At 45.8% G+C, this 12043-nt stretch overlaps 1 protein-coding gene across 6 annotated transcripts in view; it reads right to left on the bottom strand.

Annotated features, from left to right (window-relative positions):
- MYPN (myopalladin) overlaps positions 1 to 12043 on the bottom strand; it is a 164393-nt gene that overhangs the window by 132869 nt on the left and 19481 nt on the right. For 2 of the 6 annotated variants that reach the window (XM_075934919.2, XM_006125270.5), the window contains exon 1: positions 457 to 797. The exons of 2 other annotated variants lie outside the window; for them this stretch is intronic. The gene's annotated coding sequence lies outside the window, so the exon portion shown is untranslated. Of the gene's footprint in view, positions 1 to 456; positions 798 to 4781; positions 5149 to 12043 lie in introns of those variants that run through there. 2 more of the 6 variants (XM_014574680.4, XM_006125269.5) reach the window with 2 other exon arrangements.

Genomic DNA, 12043 nt, shown 5'->3' with positions numbered 1-12043 from the left:
TCAACCACTTTTGTAATTTTCATGTGTAAAAAACATTATCTCTAATTCAAAGTTTATATGTGTGGTGCTCTAACAAAATGAGAATAGTTAAGACCCTCTCTTACCCTGATTTTGACTTGTTTTTGCCTTCTAAGCAGCTCTCTTTGGACCACAAAGCAAACAGTATTTTTGAGCAACACTAGCTGAACTCAGATTGAAATTTAAATAAATTCAAGATTAAATTTAAACTATAAAACTGCTAAAGAAGAATATGTTTTCCAAACAATATATTACTCATCAGAAGTCAGCCTTAGTGCTACCAGCCCTAGATATAACTGATGAGGGCTGCTGCCCAGTGCAATATGCTGATGGGCGCACATATGTCATGTGATCTTACCTGGGGCCAGACAGCTAAGCAGGAGGGGAAACCCAACAGACAGCATAGCTAGGTTAAGGAGGACAGAACCGTTTGCTTACTTGTCTCAGGTAACTCCTCTGGTGGGTGTCCGGGCTCTGGTGGGTTCCCGGGGGAATGGTTTCTGCTAGGGTCTGCCTGCCCAGCTCTCTCCCCCTCCCTTTCCTGAATGCTGGAGACAACTTGGAGCCATGACAGGAGAGAGAAACAAGTAGCATGTGCACCAAATAACTGAGACTGGTGTAGTAGGGAGGAGAGAAGGCTGCTGAGGTTAGGTAAGGGAAGAGGGAACAGTTGCTTTCTTATAAGGGAACTGAGGGGCAGGGATGGGCTACCGGCTGGGGAGGTGGTATGACATTTGAGTTGCTGGGAGGAACCTTTAAATTGTGCCCTCCATTAGCAGCTGAAGGTCCTGACCTCCCTGCTCCCCAGGCTCAGAAGCTTCACTCACTCATTTAGGGGAGGGGAAATGCTGCTGCTTTTCCAATGAGAGGCAGGCAGGTGGGTGCAAAGGATAGGGAAATAGGGTCACAGTGGGCGGTGTTTGCATTGCTGGCTGAAACACATGAAACTCTTGATCACCTATACACTATCCTCAGGTTCTGATTGTTTTCACTATGCATTGTACTTAACAGGGGGCCTTGTCAATGCTGTTGTTGGGCACAGTGTTGTCATTGCATCAAGATTAAGAATAAGAAAAATTTTTTGCTCCCATTTTAACCTGCACACCTTCTCCATGCTCTGGAAGTCACTGGGGTTCCCAGTGTAAGGATCTGAGGATAATGTGTGATTATTGTGACTTTCACTTTCAATCAGACCCTTAACATCAGAGGGAACTCGTAGGAAAAATATAGGCTCTGCCCCATCTCTCTGCCCTCTCTGCAATGCTTCATTCCTGCTGCTCTAGCTTACAAATAGGCTTGGTAGAATGCACTTTTTTATGTATAACTTTGAGTAAGCTTTTTGCCTTTTTATAATTTTCACAGTTGTGGGAAATTATGGGGGAGGCCAGATTTTTTTAATGACAGCAGAATTAGAGATTCAAGGAGTTCACGCTTTAAAGCTGTTAGAATACAACCAGAGACACAAGGTGGGTAAGAATTTTTTTTTTTCATTTTGGACCAGCGTTGGTTGGTGAGAGATTAACTCTTTTGAGCTCCACAGACCTGGAGATGAGATCTCTGGTGTTCCAAAGATTCCCTTTCACTAATCATTTATCTGTTCCAATTAAAGATATTACTTCACTCACCTTGTGACTCTCATCCCAGTACCAACATGACTACAACAAAACAGCAAAAACCACTACATGACAATATCACATGTCAAAATATACAAAATAAATATCCTAAAACCAGACATGATTTGTTGATTTAACTATTTATTCACTTGTCCATTTGCAACAAGACCAGTTAAGAAATTTATATAATTCAGTTTTAACTCTACCAAGTTATCAAGCAGCATTTTTCTTTCTTCCCCTATCTGTAAATAATTTAATTATTATTGATGGAAATATTTCAGGATTTGTCTGTACCATGAAATCAACAGCAAATTTCTAAGTTATTTGCAAAATAAAATAAAATTAAAATAAAATAAAAGTAAAGATTTCAGGTGCCTAAATATCCTCTGGAACAGGGGCAGGCAATATATACTCTGCGGGCCGGATCCAGCCCGCCAAACACGTCTACAAAGTAGGGCTATGCAAATTGAGCTATGACAATCCTATGAAAATATGTAGTCTAAGATTGTGGCTCAAATGTTTTATAAAATATGTAGTCTGAGAGTTGCCAGGTGTCCGGTATCTTACCGGACAGTCCGGTATTTGCGTTCTTTGTCCGGTTAAAAAAAATCAGAGAATACCAGAATGTAAAATGTCCGGTATTTTCTGATTTTTCCAGCTGTGCACCAGACGGAAGCTTGGCATGGGCCAGGAGGAGCGGCTGGAAGGTGGGGCCACGATCAGCGCTAGGAGCCTGTGAGGGACCATCTGGCAACCCTAAGTCTGAGTTAGCTCCAATCTTATCCATCCGAATTGTTTATATTATTCTTCGTAGTAGCAGGAATGATTAGTCCATGGGAGCACTATGTATGGGGCGGAGGAAAGCTTTGACATAACTTTAGTTCATGTCTAGAATCAAAACTTAAATGATATTGCTTAGAATAATTTTGATGTATTTCACACATTCATTGTTAGACTGACACATTAAGATACTCAGCAGGGTACTGTGCAGTTTTTTACATTTTTTAAACAATGAGCCACATTCTTCTGTGTTATACCATACCATGCACACGAGAGGATATGACTTTAATATGGCTGTTATGGTTGCCAGGTGTACGGTATTGTGCAGTTGTTGTTGTTTTTGTCGTTTTTTTTTCCCTCAACAACTTTGGTCTCCCATTTTTTTCCCTGCCATGTTCAGTATTTTTTGTGAAAGTATCTGGCAACCCTAGCGGTTGTACTGATATACCCAAAGACAAAATTTGGCTCTCGGTCTGTATGATAGGGATGAACAAACTTAGTGAAGTTAGTCTGTTGTCCTGGTTTTTTTGCTTGAAATCACAGAACTTTTCCTCTAGTAATTTAAGCCTATGATTTCTCGAGATTCAGTTGAAATGAAAACAACATTTTCTAGTGAAAATGAAGTCTTCTCTCTTGCCCAGTACTTGGCTGTCTAGGTGGAAGCCTTACTAACAATAGATAACCTGCATTTTTCTCATTAGATTTCTTTTATTACTACTTTTCTTCACTCTTTCTTTCCACAGTCCTTCTATATTTGTTTTTCTCTCTGCCTGTCATATGCTCCATTTTTACTCCATTTTTTTCCACTGAATTTTTTCTTCCTTTTTTGCAGTCTTTCCTAAGCAAAATGTGAAATCAATATTACTGAAGTTGTCAGACATTCAAACCACAATATTTGAATGGGTTTGAAATTAGGCAAAATGAGTTTGCCAATTCCCATAGTATATTTTGTATTAAAACATGTAAAATATTAATTAGTGTGATAAACTGATATGTAATAGTGTTATGCAGATTGGCTAGTCACTCAGATTATGATTTGTGATTTCTGACTGCATTATAGAATTGTTTATAGTTCTATATAATTATAAATCCCAAAATCTTACTATAGCATTACTTATAAAAATGTACTTAACCTTCTAAAACTAACTGATAGCCAGCAACATTGAAAGTCTATATAATTCCTTCAGACTCATAATGAAACTATTGTAAAACTTCAAAAGAATGCACAGGAATAGTACCTAAAAAGTCTGAACTAACTTATGTCATGGTCTTTAACTATTATAGACATTGGTCTATAAAAGCTGCCCCTAAACTTATTGTTTATGGTGTTTTTAATAGTTTACATAAGTAATTACTTTTGGTATCAGTACAAATACATTTCATTTTATTTAATTTTGGTAGCAACTCTCTGAAGAAAAAGAGGAAAGAAAATATATCCTGTATCCATGAACCTTTAGAAGGCCAGGGGAAAGACTAGAGTTGAAGTTTATGAAATTGGATCCTTTAACATTTGCTGATTTTGACTTAGTTTACAACAAACCTAAGAGATTCTAAGTAAATTTAAACCTAAAAAAAAAATCTACTGATAAAATGATCAATTCCCTTAACATGATTGGCATAATACTGTCCTGACAAAGCAGATAATCTCAAGAGATACTCTATTCTCTTTTAAATTACGTACTATTTAATATAATTCAAGATGTGCTTCTGATTACTGCTTAATGTTGCAGTATATTGGGCCAAACATTTGCCACTGACAGTCAAATGTCTTTCTGAGTGAGGTGGGACGGTGGAGAGAGCAATGCCCTTCTATCGGGAGTGTTTCTGCAGCTGTTGTGTATATTAATCCAGAAAGCAGATCCCCCAACACTAAATATAGCCAACAGTGTCATTTTACTTAAGAAAAAAAAAAAAAAAAAAAAAGTATTTAACCAGGGAGTCATATTAAATTAGACTCGATTTTCTTTTAACAAGGAAATGCAAATTACTATATATATTGTTGTAATGCTAGCCATTTTAAAGTAATTATTTCATAAGATAGCAAAAGGGGAAAAACAAAAAAAAAAAACCATTCATACAATTTCCATGTCATCACTGTCTTCTGTTGATTCTTCCATTGGAGAAAAACAGGCTGAAGGAATTTAGGAATGCCACAAACCTGTTCAAACTTTTTTTGATTCTGCAGGACATTGTTTCTCTTTCACTGTAACATACCTACTTCAGTGTAATTTAAATCAGATGGTTTAAAAGTGACCTCCTCCCTGGCTATTTCTGATCTGTAATAAGTAACAGGTATATATTTTCATCAACCCTCTGTGCACCTGTGCAGTGTTATCAAAACACAGTAATTATCTAAAGTAAAGACGTTACCTTTTTTAATTCCTCCAGATGTTGAAGTCCAACACTGGCAATCAGCAGCGATGCAATTATCCAGAAGTTTAAAATTAAAATTACAGAAGAACAGGAATTCTTCAGGTGCTTAGGAACAGAAGGAGTCCATAGATGAAAGGATTTAGCTTTAGTTATATTAAGGATGTCTATAAGAAGCCGGACAACCTGTCACCACCGGAGCAATAGCATTTGTCAGTTTGCAGGTCCCAAGTTATAAGCAGCATAAACCATGTGCCTTTGAAACATTCCATCTCATTGGACAGGAGAAGATTGAGCAAAGGGATTCCACTGCTGAACAGCACCTATGGATAGCTACTTTCTACCCACAAAACAGCTACTGAAGATGCTTATGCAGTCTTTTGCTGATTCACCCACGGGACAATCCCAAATAGTTTTGCATTATATTAATCTCCTCTGTGCAGAGAAGTTTATATGTGAAAACAGGGATGTAATAATTTAGTCTTTACATTTACTATATTTATTACATTCAAAATTGATTAGAAGAGTACGATTCCAGTCACAGGGAAACCCATCAATATGTAACAACTTAAATGTTATGAAACTATATTGTCATCAAACTACAATCTCAGTAAGAACTTGTGATGTAGACAACATTAAAAAAGGTGCTCTTAAATTCTTCTGAATGCTCACATGTGGAATCATCTTGCAAAAACTGTTAATATTAGTCAATCCTCCAAAGAAAACAACACCACCCTGCTCATTTTAGATTTTCTGAAATGTTATACTGAAAATAAATTTTGCGAAATAAAAAATAAATGAACAAAAGTGTAAAATGGGCAAACCAATTTCAAAAAACTTCAAAATATTCAAAGCAAATCACAGTTAGAAGCCCTGCAACTCTTTATAAACATTATTACATGCAATAGCGCAAATAAGAACTAATTATTGATCAAATTCATGTGACTAAACTCTAGCACAGTAGTCACCAACCAGTAGATTGGGATCTACCAGTAGACCTTGGAGCCTCTGACATGTGATCCTGACTGGTTTGGCTGGGAAGCTATAAAGTACTGGCACTTCAGTTGCCCCTCCACCCACCGTCATGCTGCTCCAGAGCCTTAGAGCTGCTCCCTGGGAGCCTCCTGCTTCCTGGGCAGGGTGTGGGAGGGAGAAGGGGGGGGGGGAATGGGATGCTAATGTCAGAATGTCCCTCCTCCCCCCACTCATGTATCCCATCTCCACACAGAGAGACGGGGATGGAGGGAACTTGGCAATGCAAATCTCTGGCACTCTCACACACTGCGTGTCTCTGCCATTCTCACAAACACACGCTGTCCTTCCCTCTCATCTCCTGACCCAACACGTATGTGGGGGATTGTTACTACTTTTACTGCTTGCAAAGTGGGTTGTTTTTGGTTTTTGACTGGTCTGTGCATTTCGTAACTTTCATTTCTCTCTTACGCTTAAATTTAATTCTTTGAGTAGTGAGTTCTAAAATGCTTAATCTGTCATGTCTGGAGTAATTGTGCTCCTGGAAGAGGCTGGCATGTCCCTGCAGCCCCTGAGAAAGTCAGAGTAGGGGGGCTCCACATGGTGTCCTTTCCTACTGACACCACTCCTGCAGCTCCCATTGATCAATAACAGAGAACTGTGGCCAGTAGAGGCTGTGGGGTCAGGGCCTGGAGATGAGGGGCAGCACATGGAGCCATTGCTGTACATGCCAGCTGCTTCCAGGAGTGGTACAGGGCCAGGGTAGGAGTAAGCCTGCCTTAACTCCACTCCTAGGGTAACTGTCTGGCTGCTTCCAAGGTGGGTGGGACTCAAGCCCTCAATCCTGCATTCCCCAGGCAAATACCATATCCCTTAGGCTACTCCAGAACCCACTCTACCCTGCTTTCCTAATGTGGGAGCCAGCTCCATGATGGGGGCAGCCTGTGTCGGTGGTCTGGCTGCTCCCATGCTAGGTAGAAAGGGGTAGGATTTGAACACACTACCTATGCTCCCCACACAAATGTCCCATTACCTAGGCCACTACAGAACCCATCCCATTGCCCTGCCTTCACAGGGTCCCTTATCCTGCTTTCCTAATGGGGGAGCCAGGTGCATCCCTGGGGCAGCCTGCTATTGGCTGCCCAGCTGTTGCCTGAGTGGGGTGGGATTGAGTTCACCTCCCTACCTTCAGTGGGTCCATTATCCCACTTTCCAAATGAGGGAATCAGCTTCAGCCCTGGGGCAGCCAGTGTTGGCTTGTCAGGCTGCTTCCAAGGTGGGTGAAGGGGGGACTCAAGGCCCCAACACTGTGTTCCAGAACCCACCCACCCACCCACCCACCCACCCTCAGAGGGTCCCTTCTCCTGCCTTTCTAATAAAAAGGAGCCAGATCCATCAAGCCTGTGTTAGCTGTCCAGCAGCTCCCAGAGTGGACAGGACTTGAACCTACCACCCTCCACTAGCCAGGTTAGTACCCTATCCCCTAGGCCACTCCAGAACCTAGCCCACTACCACAGGCTCCTGTATCCTGCTTTGGTTATCCAGCCACTGCCGGAGTGGAATGGGATTGAGCCTGCCACCTTGTGCTTCAGAGGCTGATGACGTAGCCCCAAGTTTACTGGACACCCCACCCCAGCGCCCTACCTTCAGCAGGTCCTTTACCTTGCCTTCCTAATATGGGAAGCAGCTCCATCCCTGGGGCAGCCTGATTACTCCATGGGTAGGTGTAGGGGTGGTGGTACTGGACCTCACCCTACATTCCCAAGCAAATGCCCTATCCCCTAGTCCAGCGTTTCCCAAACTATGGGCCGTGGCCCGGTATTGGGCCACGGGAAAAAAATACCAGGCCTCAACGTGGCTGCCAGGGTGTTCCAGGCTCCCAGACTGCCCATGCAGCGCCGGATCCCCCAAGCCCTCAGCCGGGCTGGGCGGATGCAGCCGTATGTTTCAGTCTCCCGGCAGAGGCATAGTGAGGGTTGCCAGGTTAGCTCTTATTGCTCGCTGGGGGGGGGGGGGGGGGAGGGTTGGATATGGGCCGCAGGGAAGCAGGGTCGGGGCAGTGGAACTGTCCGGAGTAGATAGGGAGGAGAATCGGCTGGTGGAAGCAGGGCTGGCTTGGGGGGAGGGCGGGGGCAGTGAGGCTGGCTGGAGGAGATTGTGGGGCTGGCTGGGGAACCGGCCGGCAGAAGCAGGGCTGGCCGGGGGGGAGTGGGAGCAGTGGGGCTGGCTGGGAAAGATGGGTGGGGGTGGAGAGAACTGACCAGTGGAAGCAAGGCTGGCCGGAGGGCGGGGGCAGCAGGGCTTGCCAGGGGAGATCGGGAGAGAATTGGCTGGCGGGGACAGCGGGGCTGGCCTGGGGGGAGGGAGAGTGCATAAGAGAGAGAAGGTGGAGGGAGAAGGGGGAGAGAATCGGCCAGCGGGAAGCAGGACAGTTCAGGGCGCACACAGATCCTGAATAAAAATGTAAAAGCAGTGCCTTTTACATATCCCCACTGCTGACAGTGAGGTTTAAAGGCACTACAATGTGTCAGAATGGAGAGAACCTGGTGCATTCACCATCCGGAATGAGAATATGGATAAAAAATTCCAAAGATGGTGCTGGCTTTCTGAAAATAAATGAGCCCCTTTTCAATACATGATGTGGTGGTGCAGGGTTTTATTGGATTACGCTGGTTCTGCTGGCAGAAGCAAGGCTGGCCGGCGGGCGAGGAGGCAGTGGGTCTAGCCGGGAAAGATGGGGGTGGGTGAAGAGAACCGACCGGAGGAAGCAGGGCTGGCGTGGGAACAGGGCTGGCCGGGGGAGATCAGGAGAAGTGGGGGAGAACTGCCAGGTTGGCAGAGGGTCAGGGTGAGCAGGGATGGCCGGGAGGGAAGCAGGGGGAAGAGAATCGGCCGGCGGGGAGTGGGACTGATCTGGGCGTATGCAGATCCTGGGGTGCTGCCCGTTCCATGCATGGTCCGGGCGAAGCACGAAGGAGTCTGGCCTCCTAGATTCCATTTTGCCACCCCCAAGTAGTTCCGAGCTGCCTGGCTGGTGGACACACTCCCACAGCACATGTTGACCAGCCAGGAAGTTGGCAACTACAAACTGATACACCTAATAATAATAATAATAATAATAAATAATAAAACATACCTAATCAGAAAATACTGGACATTTTCTATGTCTGGTATTTTCTCAATTTGTTTCCAGACAGAACCCTCAAATACCAGACTGTCTGAAACAAAGCTAAACACCTGGCAACCCTACCCCTCCTTGCACCCTCACTCCTAGCCAGATACCCTACCCCCAATCTGCTCTTGCTCCCACATCCTAGAGCGTCCTTGCGGTGCCGGGTCCCCCAAACCCTGGCCCGGGTTGGGTGGAGGATGCAGTGAGTGAAACGTGAAAATTTATTCATTTTTCATTTTTTTATGTGATTTTATATTTTTGGGCTGCAAAAAAAGTACTGAAAAAAACCCCAGGTTTCAACTAAAGTAAAAGTTTGGGAAATCCTGGTGTAGCCAGCTTTCTATCCATCTTACAGTCCATTTATCCAATCCATATTCCCTTAACTTGCTGGTAAGAATATTGTGGGTGGCCATATCAAAAGCTTTGCTAAAGCTGGCCCTGGGGACTTTGGGAGGACCAAAACCAACATATTTGCATTTTCATCATTAGCTTAATGAATATGCCAATATGCAAATGAATGTTACCAGTCCTCCGAAAGCTCGTGAATGGATTTACTGGTCCCCGTGTCAAAAAGTTTGGGAACCCCCGCCCTAGTCCACTCCAGAATCCACCACACCTTCTGTCTTCCTAATGTGGAGGTCAGCTCCATCCCTGGGGCAGCCTGTGTTGGCTGTCCATCTGCTCCAATGGTGGACAGAGCTTGAACCCATCACGCCCCAGGCGAATGCCCCAACCCCTAAGCCTCTCCACATCCCTAACTTCAGAGGCTCCTTTATCCTACTTTCCTAATGCAGGAGCCAGGTCCAACCCTGGGGCAGCTGGTGTTGGCTGCCCAGCCACTGCCTGAGTGGGCAGAGATCAAGATCACTGGAGATCCCACTCGACCTCCCTACCTTCAGCAGTCCATTATTCTGCTTTCCAAATACAGGTGCCAATTCCATCCCTGGGGCAGCCTGTGCTGGCTGTCTGGTCGCTCCCAAGGTGGGCAGGACTGGAGCTGCCTAGGGGGATGGGACTCCATCCACCCTGGGAGTGACCAGACAGCCAACAGAGGATGGGGGCCCTCTGGAGGTACGGTGGTTTTAGAGTGGACTAGAGCAGTGTTTCTCAACTTTTTTTTTTAAATAAAGTACTCCTTTTTAAAAAAAAAATTATAAGTACCCCCAATGCACCCACCCCTCCCCCAGAGCCAGGCACTGGATGTATGGTAACCCTTTAAAGTGCCTGCTCCCACAGCCTGGCCCTGCCTCGGCAGCTTGACTGCAGGGAGCAAGTGGCCTGCCAGCCCCAGGCTCACCACATGGTGCTGTGTGCTCCCACCCCTGCCTGGTGTCCCCCCTAGCGCATAGTGCCTGGGGGCAACTGCTCCCTCCGCTACTCTACTGATGCAAACGGGTCCTTTGGAGAAAAGCTTATTGTGACTCTTCATCACCTTTTAGCTCCTCTCTGCAGCGCCATGGGGAGGGGGCAATGGGGATGTGTTGTCCTGAGCCACCTCCCTGGTGGAGGCACAGGTGGAAGTGATTTTTTTCCTCCCTACCCCACAACTTAGAACTGTCCTGGGTCTCACCTGAGCTGCCACAGGCACACGCTTTCCCACTAGCACTGGGGCAAGTGTGCAGAATGACTGTAATATCTGGGCAAACAGCTCCAAACATTCAATTTGACAGGCAAGTGCCACCACCCTTTCCCTGATCCCCTTTGCAGTGGAAAATCCCAGACATTCTCCCCCCCTCCCCCGATTTCACTTGTGTTGACATACACCCCCAGACTTCTCTTGTGTACTCCTAAGAGTACACATACATAACACCGGACGGAGCACTTGCTGGGGAGGAGGGAGCATGATTGAGGTGCAACAGGGACTTGAGCCCACAGGTGAATGCCATATCCTCTAAGCTGTTCCAGAGCCCACCTCACTTCTGTACCTTCAGAGAGCCCCTTATCCTGCTTTCCTACTGCAGGAGCTGGGTCCATCCCTGGGGCAGATTGTGTTGGCTGTCCTGCGGCTCCCAGGCCAAGTAGAGAAGGGAGTACTTGAACCTATCATCCTGCACTCCTCAAGTTAATGCCCTATCCCCCTCCTATACTACGAACCCCTTGGCCCAAGATCAGAGCCTGCAGCCCAACCCCCTATCGCAGCCTGGTGAAAGTGAATGAGATTCAGAGAGGAAGAGGGATGGAGTGAGCAGGGTAAGGCCTTGAAGAAGGGATGGAGCAGGGCCAGGGCCCCGGAGAAGGATCTGGTCAAGGGTATTTGGGTTTGAAGTAGTTCTTACCTTGCACTTAAATTGAAAAAAAAAAGTGATCTTGTGGTTAGAAGTGTTGGAGACCACTGCCCTAGCACATCACTCTGAAAATGTAAAGAACAGATTTTTTTCCCCTCACACTCATTCCAAATACTGACAGAAAAAAGCTATTTGAAATGGGCATTTTAACATGTTAGGACCAAAGTACTATTGTACTCATATAGTACCATATGAGTTTACAAAAAGTATTGAGCTATAATGCCATCTTTTCATATATCCATCTATCTATATCTATAAAATTCTGGAAAGTAGGAAGGTAATCGCTTAGGGTATGTCTACACTACAATGTTAGTTCGAACTAATGGACGTTAGTTCGAACTAACATTCATAGCCGCTACACTAGCGCTCCGCTAGTTCGAATTTGAATCGAACTAGCGGAGCGCTTAGTTCGAACTAGGAAAACCTCATTTTACGAGGATTAAGCCTAGTTCGAACTTACTAGTTCGAATTAAGGAGTGTGTAGCCCCTTAATTTGAACTAGTGGGAGGCTAGCCCTCCCCAGGTTTCCCTGGTGGCCACTCTGGCCAACACCAGGGACCTCTATGCCCCCCTCCCGGCCCCGGACCCCTTAAAGGGGCACGGGCTGGCTACGGTGTCCGTGCCAAGTGCAAGCCTGCCAGCACCCAGCCAGCAGACCCTGCACCTGGCACGGCACAGAGCCACCCACCCGATGTCCCCCAGCCCACCCCCTCTTCCCGGGACCAGGCTGGCGGCTCCCGGGAGCTTGCCCTGGACCGCAAGAGGCGGGCACCTTCCTGGGCTAGTGCGGACATCGTGGACCTCGTCCACGATCTCCGCACTAGGCACAGGAA

Source organism: Pelodiscus sinensis, chromosome 8, assembly GCF_052426305.1.
Source record: "Pelodiscus sinensis isolate ZL-2025 chromosome 8, ASM5242630v1, whole genome shotgun sequence".
NCBI lineage: Eukaryota > Metazoa > Chordata > Testudines > Trionychidae > Pelodiscus > Pelodiscus sinensis.
The sequence above is the reverse complement of the archived record's forward strand: the minus strand, read 5'-3'. Positions and strand labels throughout refer to the sequence as shown.